This window comes from Carassius gibelio, chromosome B6 (assembly GCF_023724105.1).
Source record: "Carassius gibelio isolate Cgi1373 ecotype wild population from Czech Republic chromosome B6, carGib1.2-hapl.c, whole genome shotgun sequence".
Classification (NCBI taxonomy): domain Eukaryota; kingdom Metazoa; phylum Chordata; class Actinopteri; order Cypriniformes; family Cyprinidae; genus Carassius; species Carassius gibelio.
The window spans coordinates 28,325,339-28,337,688 of record NC_068401.1 but is presented as its reverse complement, the minus strand read 5'-3'; the positions used below and the strand labels follow the sequence as shown (position 1 = coordinate 28,337,688).

Below are 12,350 nucleotides of genomic sequence, written 5' to 3'. Positions count from 1 at the left end.
ACACACATTTCAGTTCAAAAAACTTCCTGGGGGTAAAGCGTACTGCGCAGACTCAAACTGAGCTTGATGACGTAGATGTGTCGTGAGCAACCTGTCTGACAATTTTAAGTCTTCTAATAGCTGTGCCAAGAGAAATCTGAATCACCCACCGAATCTTGCAGAGAAGGCGAGCGTGAACAGGAGCACATTTTGTGCTTTCTTATATTGTCATTTTGCATAGGCTTCTCCCTTGACTTTATGCCTCCATGTCCCCCTGATTGCTGATCGCAGGTTATGACGCAATCATTAGCCTATTTTACAGGTTTTTATGTTAGCCCTTTTATACATTTCTGTGTTTCTTTAGAAATAATTAAAAGACAAATGGAGTCTTTAAACGCCTCTGATGTAAAGTTATTTACTGTCAAAGTGACGCCAAAATGAATGGGAGTCAATGGAACGCTAACAGCAGGTGGGGATCTGCTAGCCAATGGCGGTGCCCAGGGAAGCTTCAATAAAACATGAAACTCTGCCCCCCCCGGTAAAAGTGCATGTCACATTCGATGACTCCTTTAAAGCTTTTAGTTTGATTTAAAGTGTTGCAATACTTAACAATTTAAACAAGAATTGTTTAAATTGTTGGGTCAACAGCTGCTGTCAGCTTCTTGTTTGTGTGGCGTCACACAGACCCAGGCCCCTCCCACGATAGTTTGATTGACAGAAGTGTTTCAGCACGGACTGGACTTGTGTCTTACCTTAGACCTGCCCTGAGTGAGTGGTCATCAGTCTGCTATTATTTTGACACCGGAGCAGATGTAGACAGTGATGGAAGTGTTCTGTTGTTGGATGTAATAATGAACATAGCAGTCGTCATTTACCCCCAACATCTGAGCCACTGAAGACGCAGTGGATTACATTTGTTTCTGAAGAGAATCCATCTGCGATCTACTTAAATGCGCCGATCTTTGTGTGAATCATTTGTGATCCAGCTTCACCTCCGGAAGAAGTGAGTATAAGGTTTTTAAATGAATCTTTGAAAATCGCATTTCCTAATAATGTTCTAGTTAGCAAGTTCCACAATGAATGCGGCTAAAGTCTCTGAGTGGCTCAGAGGAGAGGGGCGGAGTCAGCAGAGCTCATTAACATTTAAAGTGACATGCAGTAAAACAGCTTGCTGTAGATATGGTAAAAACAGTGTTGGTTTACACTACCATTGAGAAATTTGAACCAAACCTTGTTACAGACTTTTCATTAAGACACTAAAGAATCATATCACATTGTGGAAAATAGGCATCAGACGACCCCTTTAAAATGTTGAAAATTTGTTTGAATTGGCCTTCAGAGATTCGGAAAGGAAAATGGTCTATCATGTTTCTCATGGTTTTAATTATCAACATATCCATAACAGCAAGAGTGAGAGAGTGAGAGTATATCATGAGAGGAATATGCAAATGGAAATTTGACTGCAGCCCTTGGGCTCCATGGCAACGGAAGTTTCTAATTCAGTTTCCCTTTGTTGTGCATCTGGCTGAATAGAACTTAGAAATATGGTTCTGAAAAGAGCCGTGACAACAAAAGGAAATTAATTTTAATAAAGCCCAACCTTTCTTTGAAAAAGCCCATTGAGACAGACACAACCTGACTCTCAGTGGTCTGATGTACTAATGGTGCATTATCTTCAAAGAGTGCAGCAGGTTGTTTAAGCCACATTCAAACTCCATGACGCTGGAATGAAAGGGGAACTGGATTTCTGTGGCTTTTGTTTCTGTAATGGAGACCCACATGTGGGGCACACACAGAGATAAATGAACATGCAATAACAGAAAACCCTCAAAAGAAACAGAGCCAGAGAACAAAGGAAGATGATTTACCACATCTAACAATAGTGAGGCTTATTGGGCTTAATATATGATAACCTTTGTTCTGTTTTGCGCAGTGTTTTTGTCCTCCTGGTGAACCCTTCATTATATGTGATGGTTGTGCAGATATATGTGAGACCAGATATAATGTAACTTTTTAAATTTAGCAAATTAAATTTTGTTGTTAATTTTTGAAAATTAATTTCTGTAAAGAGACAAATCTGAAACAACTTCAAGGATCAATTATAGCGGGTACATTTAATACAGTAGTGGGTTATATTGCTGAACTACATGGGGTAAGTTGTCACAGTCTGCCATTAAAAAGCCTGTTATAGACTGTACATCAACATGTAAGCACTTACTGTGATTTTTATGACAATTATGAAAGTCAAAACAATTAATTATGCAGTAAAAAGGTAACAAATAATTACTTAAAAATAATAAAATAATAACAATATAAAAATGACCAACAAATGCTTTTTAAAATATATATTTTTATCATTCTAAAATATTTTAATGCTTGTGACAACTTGCCCAACCTGACATTTAAGAAATATTATCCTTTTCTGATGACATGGTGTTGCCCAAATATCAAAATGTATGTACATATTCGACATTTAGTAGTCAAAATTCACCAAAATTATACTAATGACAATTATGAACTCCTGTGCTCGGCTGCATAAAGCAGCTTAGGTTTATGAGACTTCTAACCAACATAAATATATAAATAAAAAAACATGCATTTCATCAGCTCATCTACTGTAGCATCAGCAGTACGTCTTTCACTAATGAGCACAATCAACCTCCACCTACACTCACTGACCACTGCCACTCTCACCTTGGGGGGAAAGGTGATAGTATTTTGCTGAAAACGCACCTGCATGCATAAGTTATCAATGTTTTGGGCAGTGTTTCCTGGAGATTTACCTCACCTGCAGAGTTCAGTTCCAACCCTGCTTCAGCACAGCTGCCTGTAATTATTAAGTGCTCCTGAAGATCTTAATCAGCTTGTTAAGCCATGTTTGATCAGGTTTGGAGCTTTGCAGGAAGGTAGATCTCCAGGAACAGGGTTGGGCTTCACTTGTGTAGGGCTCTATGAAACATCTTTTAACCAAAAACCTACCCTTTTCCTGCGCCAATTCAGAAATGGTTGCTTTTAAATCAAATCTCAAGATCATCATGAAATGTCTGTAAATTTTCTATGGTAATTTATTTTTCTTTCCACATGATTCCTGTTAAATTTATGTTGTAAATGCAGTGCTGCTTTCTTTACAGCAATAACCAAGGAAATATTATATTGCTGATATTTCGTAAGTGCCACCAACTCTCAGAGAGTTCATTTGCAGTTTTCAGATGATCGTGTTACATGTGTTAGTATCAGGTGGTTCCTTTTCTTCTTCACTTGTGTTTCCTTTTTTGAAATTCTGTGCAGAAGATGTATACTAGCGCCCTCTACTGTATAATAATGAAAACAGATTCTAGTATAGCTATTATAGGAGTATAGCTCAAACATATTTAGACTTTTTTTGTAAGTATAAGTCAAGTATACTCATTTTAAGTATATTTCTGAGAAGTACATAAAAAAGTAAGCTAAAAGCATACTTTCCTATTTTTAGTTTAAAAGTATTCTAATAACACACTTGAATAAACTTCTTTTTCGACTCTCATCCAGTCCATCAAAAATAAACGTGAGCTCATAACTATATATGTTATTTATCTTCAATGTTTCCAGGCCCTGCAATTCAGGATTAAATCTTTGTATAATCTCATGCAGACTAATCTCTCTGTCTTTGATGCAGTTCATCTTTCGTAATTGAAGTAGGAACACCAAGTCAATATCCTGATTGGCTTTTCCTTCTGTCCAGTCCAGAATAAACTTGTGCACTGAAATGGTTTTTCCAATGCCAGCGATGCCTTTGGTGAGCACAATCTTTTTCTTTTTTTTGTTCAGACTAAACAAATCATTGCATTTGATTGGCCTGTCCTGTGATTTACAGGGTTTAAAGGCATGATCAATCTTCAGAATCTCATGTTCATGATTGACTTCTTTAAAATCCCCCTCTGTAATGAAGAGTTCTGTATAAACATCTGTGAGATGTACTCCTTTTTTTTTCATCAAAAATGTGTTCTACTTTCTCCTTCATGGTGTTTGTGAGTTTTCAAAAGTTCCTGCAGCCAGAAATCCTGAATAGAAAGGAGACTTTATTCATTCAAGTATACAGAATAGACACTGCAGCATGGTTTTTACACTGCTTTAAGCGGCACAGTTGTTTTCAACTTTGTAAAGCAATAATCAGAAATTGAAAAGCAATAATCAGAAATGTGTCATGAGCAGCAAACCAGCAAATGATTTCTGAAGGATCATGTGACACTGAAGACTGGATTAATGATGCTGAAAATTCAGATGTTACATTTTTTTATAATATCTGATAATATTATATGTATTCTTATTAAGATAAATGCAGTCTTGAAAATAAGAATCTTCTTTCAATTTCTTTCACATTTAAATGAATATGCTGCTTTCTACTGTTTTTTTTATGCTTTATTACCTTCCGTGTACTTGTTCTCTAATTATAAAGCCAACTGGTTCTGGTTTATCCTCCTCAATATGTTTAGGGTGATCTTCCCAGTCCATAACTCTCCAGCATCAAATTCACGGTCAGTAACATCAGCATTATCCAGTTTACCAGCTCCAATGCGCCCATTTTGATGTAAAAGACTCCTAAATCTCCTCAGTTCTTCTTGTTTCAGGTCATCTAGAAAATTATAAAGCAGCTCTGATACAGATGCCATCGCCTTTCATAGACTATTGGACCAAAAGAAAAGGAAATAAAGAGTTGGTTTGGTCTTAAAGATTCATCTCAATGCTTGTCTCATCGGACTTAAAGCTTTATGATCCTGCCATTTTGTAAGGCTTTTGGATCACAGTTCATGATTACACTTGTGTAGTAGTTTCCCCATTTAGTCCTAGCCTTCTTGGAAAACTTAGCTTAATCATTTCAGACCAGTCTAGAATAAAAAGAAAAAAAAGTCACATTGAAATTACTAAGGGCCAGTTTTACTAATCACCAATGGGCATGGACAATCCAAGCTAAGACCAGGCTGATAGAGAAGGCCACACAAGGCACCACAGAGCAGAGCTCAGAAACTTGTTGACCACTGACTCTGGAGACAGACCAGATGCCAGGCTGGTAGAACCAGGGCAGGACACACGGGGACAGGTCAGGAACTCTAAAGAGTACGATCAAACAAAACCAAGAATCAAGACTAGAAAATCTAAAATATTACAATGAAAGCAAAGGGAACGAACAAAGAAATTACAAAAACAAGGAGCAAGACAAGAACATAGAATCACAAGGACTAGACAAAACAAAGGCACAAGACCAACCAGACAGGGAGACACGGACACATATTCAGCCACCTCCACAGACAGAGGGAGTGAGAATGACCCCAGACCAGCAAACACAAAAGGGTAAGGTCCACTATAAATAGCGAGGAAAAAACATGAGGGACAGGTGAGCACAATTAGACCAACTAAGGTAACAAGAGGTGTGGTAAAGAGGAAACAAAGGAGGAGGGGCTAAGGGGAGCACATGGCCGAGAAAATAACTAACAAGGCCATGTGCTGACACTAGACACAATAAACAAACAAATAAAACAGTGACAGTGCAAAACCCTGACAAATTCAACTTCAAGTCCACAGTGAAACACAAGAAAATGAATGGGAATTGTGACACCACATTTTATGAGGACATGTTTTTATACTGTACAAACTAGTGTTGTCAAAAGACCCGGCACTTTGGTATCAAGTCAGAACTAAAACAAATGAAGACATTATGGTATCAGGTTTTTTTATTTAAGTACTGGTGCTACCGTGTACCTGGTCTGATCCAGTTCTTGACTATTCGTAAAAGCACTGAGACATGGTGACCTCAAAAGGAAGAAACACATAAAAAAAAGGAAACACTTTAAAGACCGAAACCCGGATCAAATGATAGCGTTCAAGCAGGCAAGTTTCATTTAAATTATTTATATTAGATCTTCTGTTATGAATATTATTCCATATTTTAATTTCGATGCAGGATTTAAATAAACATCACGGTAGCGTAGATAATCACTAGCATAAGTGTGGCTAATGCTAATACAGTACAATGAGCATTAGAATCAAGTTTCTTTATTAACTATTTAATGCTTCTATAACTTTAAAAAAAAAAAAAAAAACAAGGGCATTATGGCATTTACTATTTTTACATATCAGAGGATTTTAAATTAATTTTGAATCTAAAATATGTGTGTTAGAGAATGTACAAATGGTTAACAGTGTTTATGTCATATAAGTTCATCAGAAAAGCAGTTCTGGGCTTTTTTTTTTTTTAAAGCTAGTTAGTTGTTATTCTTGGCTGGATAACTCTGGCATGTTTTAAAAGCCCATTAAAAAGTTACACAGTTTGTATTAAATGAAAGTACAGCCAAGTTGTATCTCCTGTATAGACTTTACACTAAGATGCCATTCATTAACATTTTATGTTATTATCTAACATCAACTTACAGTGAGTGAATAACTTACGTGAGTGAAAAAAAAATATTTTTACATCATTAATTAATGTTTGTGAATGTTATTTAAGGCAAACATTTGATCATTCATGTCTGTTCATTGTGCATTAAATATTGATTTTCTTTATTAGTAAATATTTTAATTAACCATAAGAAGACTTATTGCTATACAACTATTGTTTATTGAAATTTCATGTTATCTAACAAATTGAATCTTTTTGTAAAGTGTTTTTAGTACTACAGTTTCCATCTATTATATATACTTGATTTAAATTTGATGTAATATTTTCTAAATTGGGGGGGGGGGGGGGGTCATGTCCTAGTGGTTACAGAGTTTGACTCCTAACTCTAAGGTTGTGGGTTCGAGTCTCGGGCCACCCCCAGCTGCTCCCAGGGCTATCCACTTCTCCAGGTGTGTGTGTGTGTGTACTCTCTGAAAATTTATATTTTAGTCTAGGGTCAGGAAGTGGGTAGCAAGAAAATGTACGAATGCAAGACAGAAGAAAAAAAGAAAAAAAAAATCAATATGTAATCAGGAACTCATCTCTCCTGTCCCAGCACTCCAAAAAAAAGTGTGCAATGCTCAGGAAATATGGTTTATTTGACAAGTAAAAAAAAATTAAAAATAAATAAAAAAGAGGGGAGAAAATAAAGCTTCGAGAGTTGACCAGAGTACTTTCTAAACTCACCAAACAAAGTAAAAAATTAACAACAGAATTCTTACCTTACTACCTTTCTCACCAAAAACAGGAGAAAACATATTCAATTGTGTTTTCATCTACAAATGACACTACACAAATTATTCACTACTCAATGAAGCTAGTACTAAAGTAAAACTATAGTATTTATAATTATACTATTATACTATACTGTACTATATTAATTAGCCGTAATAAAATTAAATAGGCCTTATTTAAACTAAAACTTTAAACTGCGCTTCAGCAAAAAAATTTTAATAAGTTAATTTAAATTATCATGGCATTAACACATCTTCAAAAAGTTGGGACAAGACCATGTTTACCACTGTGTGGCATCCTCTCTTCTTTTTACATCAGTCTGCAAACATCTGGGGACTGAGGAGACAAGCTGCTCAAGATTAAGAATGTTGTCCCATTCTTGTCTAATACAGGCTTCTAGTTGCTCAACTGTCTTAGGTCTTCTTTGTCGCATCTTCCTTTTTATGACGCACCAAATGTTTTCTATTGGTAAAAGATGAGTACTGCAGGCTGGCCATTTCAGTACCCGGATCCTTCTTCTACACAGCCATGATGTTGTAATTGATGCAGTATGTGGTCTGGCATTGTGATGTTGGAAAATGCCAGATCTTCCCTGAAAGAGACGACGTCTGGATGGGAGCATATGTTGTTCTAGAACTTGGATATATCTTTCAGCATTGATGGTGCTCATCTTTCCAGATGTGTAAGCTGCCCATGCCACACACACTCATGCAACCCCATACCATCAGAGATGCAGGCTTCTGAACGGAGCGCTGATAACAACTTGGGTTGTCCTTGTCCTCTTTAGTCCGGATGCCGTGGCGTCCCAGTTTTCCAAAAAGTACTTAAATTTTTAAAAACAACAGAACAGTTTTCCACTTTGCCAAAGTCCATTTTAAATGAGCCTTTGCCCAGAGAAAATGCCTGCGCTTCTGGATCATGTTTAGATATGGCTTCTTTTTGACCTATAGAGTTTTAGCCGGCAACGGTGAATGGCACGGTGGATTGTGTTCACCGACAATGTTTTCTGGAAGGATTCCTGAGCCCATGTTGTGATTTCCATTACAGTATCATTCCTGTATGTGATGCAAAGCTGTCTAAGGCCCCGAAGATCACGGGCATCCAGTATGGTTTTCATGCCTTGACCCTTACGCACAGTGATTGTTCCAGATTCTCTGAATCTTTGGATGATATTATGCACTGTAGATGATGATAACTTTAAACTCTTTGCAATTTTTCTCTGAGAAACTCCTCTCTGATAATGCTCCACTTTTTTTCACCGCAGCATTGGGGGAATTGGTGATCCTCTGCCCATCTTGACTTCTGATAGACACTGTCACTCTGAGAGGCTCTTTTTATACCCAATCATGTTTCCAATTGACCTAATAAGATGCAAATTGTTCCTCCAGCTGTTCCTCATATGTACATTTAACTTTTCCGGCTTCTTATTGCTACCTGTCCCAACTTTTATGGAATGTGTAATTCTCATGAAATCCAAAATGAGCCAATATTTGGCATGACATTTTAAAATGTCTCACTTTCAACATTTGGTATGTTATCTATATTCTATTGTGGATAAAATATGAGTTTTATCAAATATGAGATTTGTAAATTATTCCATTCCTTATTTACTCCCAAATTGTACAACCTTTTTTGAAATCGAGTTTGTGTTAACAGAAAAATGATATTAAATAAAGATTATAGTATAATCAAACATTACATTGAATCGAAATGCTTTTATGAGTAATATTAATCCCTAAGCAAAATGGAGTAACAAATGTAATATAGAGGAAAGTAAGTATCTATTGCATGTTGATTGTTGTATGTGACTATAAAATATCATTTATGTTTGAAGACTGTAATGTAAACATTGTCTTATTTCAGGTCATCTATTAATCATAAAGCAGCTTTAAAACCGATGCCATTGTCTTTCTTGGACTATTTGAAGATGAAACTGATAAAGTTTTCAGGAAGCTGCACTTTCATGGGATCTATGAAGACAATACAATTTAGTGATTGAAAAACAAGGGCAATATTAAAAATCTTCATGACCCAGCACATGCATATTATTATTACTTGAGATTTTAAGAGATTCATGGCAAACCTAATATAAGCTTTGACATTTAATTTCTCTAATAAACAGTATAGTTGCACATTAGCAAAACAAATCAGTTAAATTAAAGGTTATATTGTTGAATAAGCCTGTGTATTTATGATTAAAAAAAAAAGGCACAAAAGACTAGCATGAGTTTAAGAAGCATCAAAAACAACTTATTAAACTTCATGTCAGTAACTTTGCTGCATGAATCTTCTCTGATTACTGGAAACTAGAACAATGATCACTAAACAAGGTATATTAACTCACCTAAATAATGAGAATCTTTGGCGAAGTATCTTTCTCCTCCTCTGAAGTGGCAGCTTGTTCAACAGAAGTGTTGCTGTTTCTTCTCACTTTCTTCTTCTGTGGGCATGTCTCTCAGTACTGCCACTCTCTAAAGAGCAGCGGTGGAGAATGTGGAGAATGAGGGCCGGTGTTCCTTCAGAGTTTAGCTCCAACCCTAATCAAACACACCTGAACAAGCAAATCAAGCTCTTCAGTAAACAGGTAGGTTTTCTCCAGAGTTGGAGCTAAACTCTACAGGACAGTGGCCCTCCAGGATCAACATTCCTCACACCTGCTATAGAGACAGAGCGCATTTAGGCCACTCCCACACCGGGGGGGTTGGCACAATCCAATGCTCTCTCTTTCTCTTTCTGCTGGAAGCTGCCTCCTTGTCATTTCTGACTTACAACAAAAACGGAGCAATGCCCTAAATGCTGCCATTTGACAAGGTGTAGAGTAAACAAGCTAACAAGTCCAGAACTACGTTATTATAAGCTGTCAACCCAAAAAACGAGCAGTTAGGAGATAAATAGTTGTAGATGTCTGGGTTTTCACGTTGGGCTATGTTTCCTCCAGTAAGCACAGTTCTCAGAGTAATATGACATGCTGCACTCTACTTTTGTGTCTTAAACGACAGCTCAGTCGACAGCTTATAAAAATGTAGTTCTGGGTTTTGTATAGTTTGTTTACTATACACCTTGTCACATGGCAGCTCTTAGACAAGAGTTTTTGTTATCGTTGTTGTTGTTGTTATAAGTCAGAAATGACAACGAGGCAGATTCCCACAATAGAAAATCAATGGTTTTCCCCCCAGTGGGCGTGGTTTTCAGATCATGACTTGTGTTGCTCTGTCTCTATACACAGAGTATGCCATTTGTGTTGGGCACCAACAACATATAATGCACATAACTATGTAACACTATTTTTAGTTTCTGAGGGGAACAAAACTGTTGCTTTTGCATGTCTTCAAAGTGTTTTCATGCTTAAATCACTAATAAAATTATAAATGCACTGATAATTCAAGACACTTAAACTGTTTTGCTAACATGCAAATAAGTGATGTTATGGATAAAAAATTAAGGCATTAATGGTAGAGTTGAAACTGTATGCTGTATACCAGTTTATTTAGATTAAATCTGGATGGAGACCAGCAAAGAACTTGTTATTCATCAGCTTGTCTGAACACCTGCTCCAGAAACTATGGAATGGATGGAAATGCAAATTAATGCACATAATCCATGTAAACTTACGGCCGATTTGCATCTTTCTGGCATCCATATTTAGACTCGCACAAGAGGAAGACAGGAGTGCATGAGTATACAATCACAATATTTGACTAAGACGCCTAATTATCCAAAAATATCTTAATTCACATACCTCAATCAAGCTTGTAAGCTCTGGCCCTTGTTTGTCTTGCATTGAAAACAGGTGGACTACCCACAAGCCCTTGGGGTGTCTCTCTCTCTCTCATCTGGCTGCTGTGGGAACAGCTTGCAGGTCCAGTGGGGAAACAGCTTGCAGATGAGTTGGCCAAATGTATTAACAGGTTTTGTATTTAGCATCAGCTCTCTGCTCGGTCTCATGCTTCATGTCCGCTGAGTTAATTCCTGTTAGAGAAATGTCCCAAGTTCTAACAGCCATCTGAATGTAGGAACCGTCCTGTGTAGGTCGCACTGGTGACAGGATTCTGTAAATTAACCTGGACGTCTTCAGGTCACCATTACCTGATTGACCCTGCACTGCATTACCATCTCAAGGCCTTAGCCAGCTGGATCTCAATTCACACAACCTATAGAAGAGCAATACAAGCTAAACGTATAAAATTAGGAAATCATGTGGTCTGGCTTTTCACATCTCATCAATAATGCATTATTTCACACATGGCAAATGCTTTTATCCAAAATGACCTCAATTGCTTTGAAACTACACATTTTAATGCAGCCATGGCCTTTAACTGCACTATAGGCAATGTTTTGATTAATCACAATACTTTTTTGGAGCATGTTAACTCATAAACATGAGTTATAAGACCACAATGCATCCACAATATTACTGTTTTTACTATAACTAATGGTTTTTCTATTGGTCTTGTGTTGGTCCCTGCTAATTAGCAGCAGCTTTATAAGAACTCACTATAGGCATGATGAGACTGGCGTTGAATGGTAACGGCTGGCACGCTGTGACACTGCTTGGCAAAGACCTTCATCACTGGCACAGTCTGGTGTAGATCTGGCTTCAGATGTAGAGGCTGGCATACTGTCAGATGGCAAAGTTTGGCAGGGCAGAGGCTGGCATGTATAAACAAGGCTTGGCATGACATGTGCCTGCGCTCTGTGCCACCCAAACCATAAAGAAGTTTAATTAGAGGACTAATGCCCACTTCTGGGGGCGGCACAGTGGGCAGCTTGCACAGACTGGCAAAAGCACACTGGGGAGCAGACCTGGACATGACTGAGAGGAATCAACACACACACAAACCAGTGAACCAAAAAATGAATCATAATAAAATAATCACATCTTAAAACCATGGAAGTAGACTTACAAATCATGTCTTTGTCCCTCACTTGCTGCATAACTTATTGGCATCCACATGTTTAAGGTAATGAAATTTAAAACCTTTATAAACTTATAAAATTCATACTTGCTCAAAAAATGGCCTTTGATGAACTTTAATTTGGCCCACCATGCCATGTCACAAGATGGGGAAAAAACAGGGAACAAACACTCCATTGAGGAATATCTTAATTTTATATATATATATATATATATATATATATATATATATATATATATATATATATATATATATATATATATTTGTTTATATATTGTTTGTTTGTATTTAAATGTAGAAATTTAGTG

At 37.0% G+C, this 12,350-nt stretch overlaps 1 long non-coding RNA gene across 1 annotated transcript; it reads left to right on the top strand.

Moving 5' to 3' along the window:
• Positions 1-2,771: 2,771 nt before the first annotated feature.
• LOC127960270 (uncharacterized) lies at positions 2,772-4,837 on the top strand. Its single transcript, XR_008154356.1, has 4 exons — positions 2,772-3,039; positions 3,635-3,754; positions 4,452-4,493; positions 4,587-4,837. It is a non-coding gene; the product is annotated as an uncharacterized LOC127960270 (long non-coding RNA).
• The last annotated feature ends 7,513 nt before the right edge of the window (positions 4,838-12,350 follow it).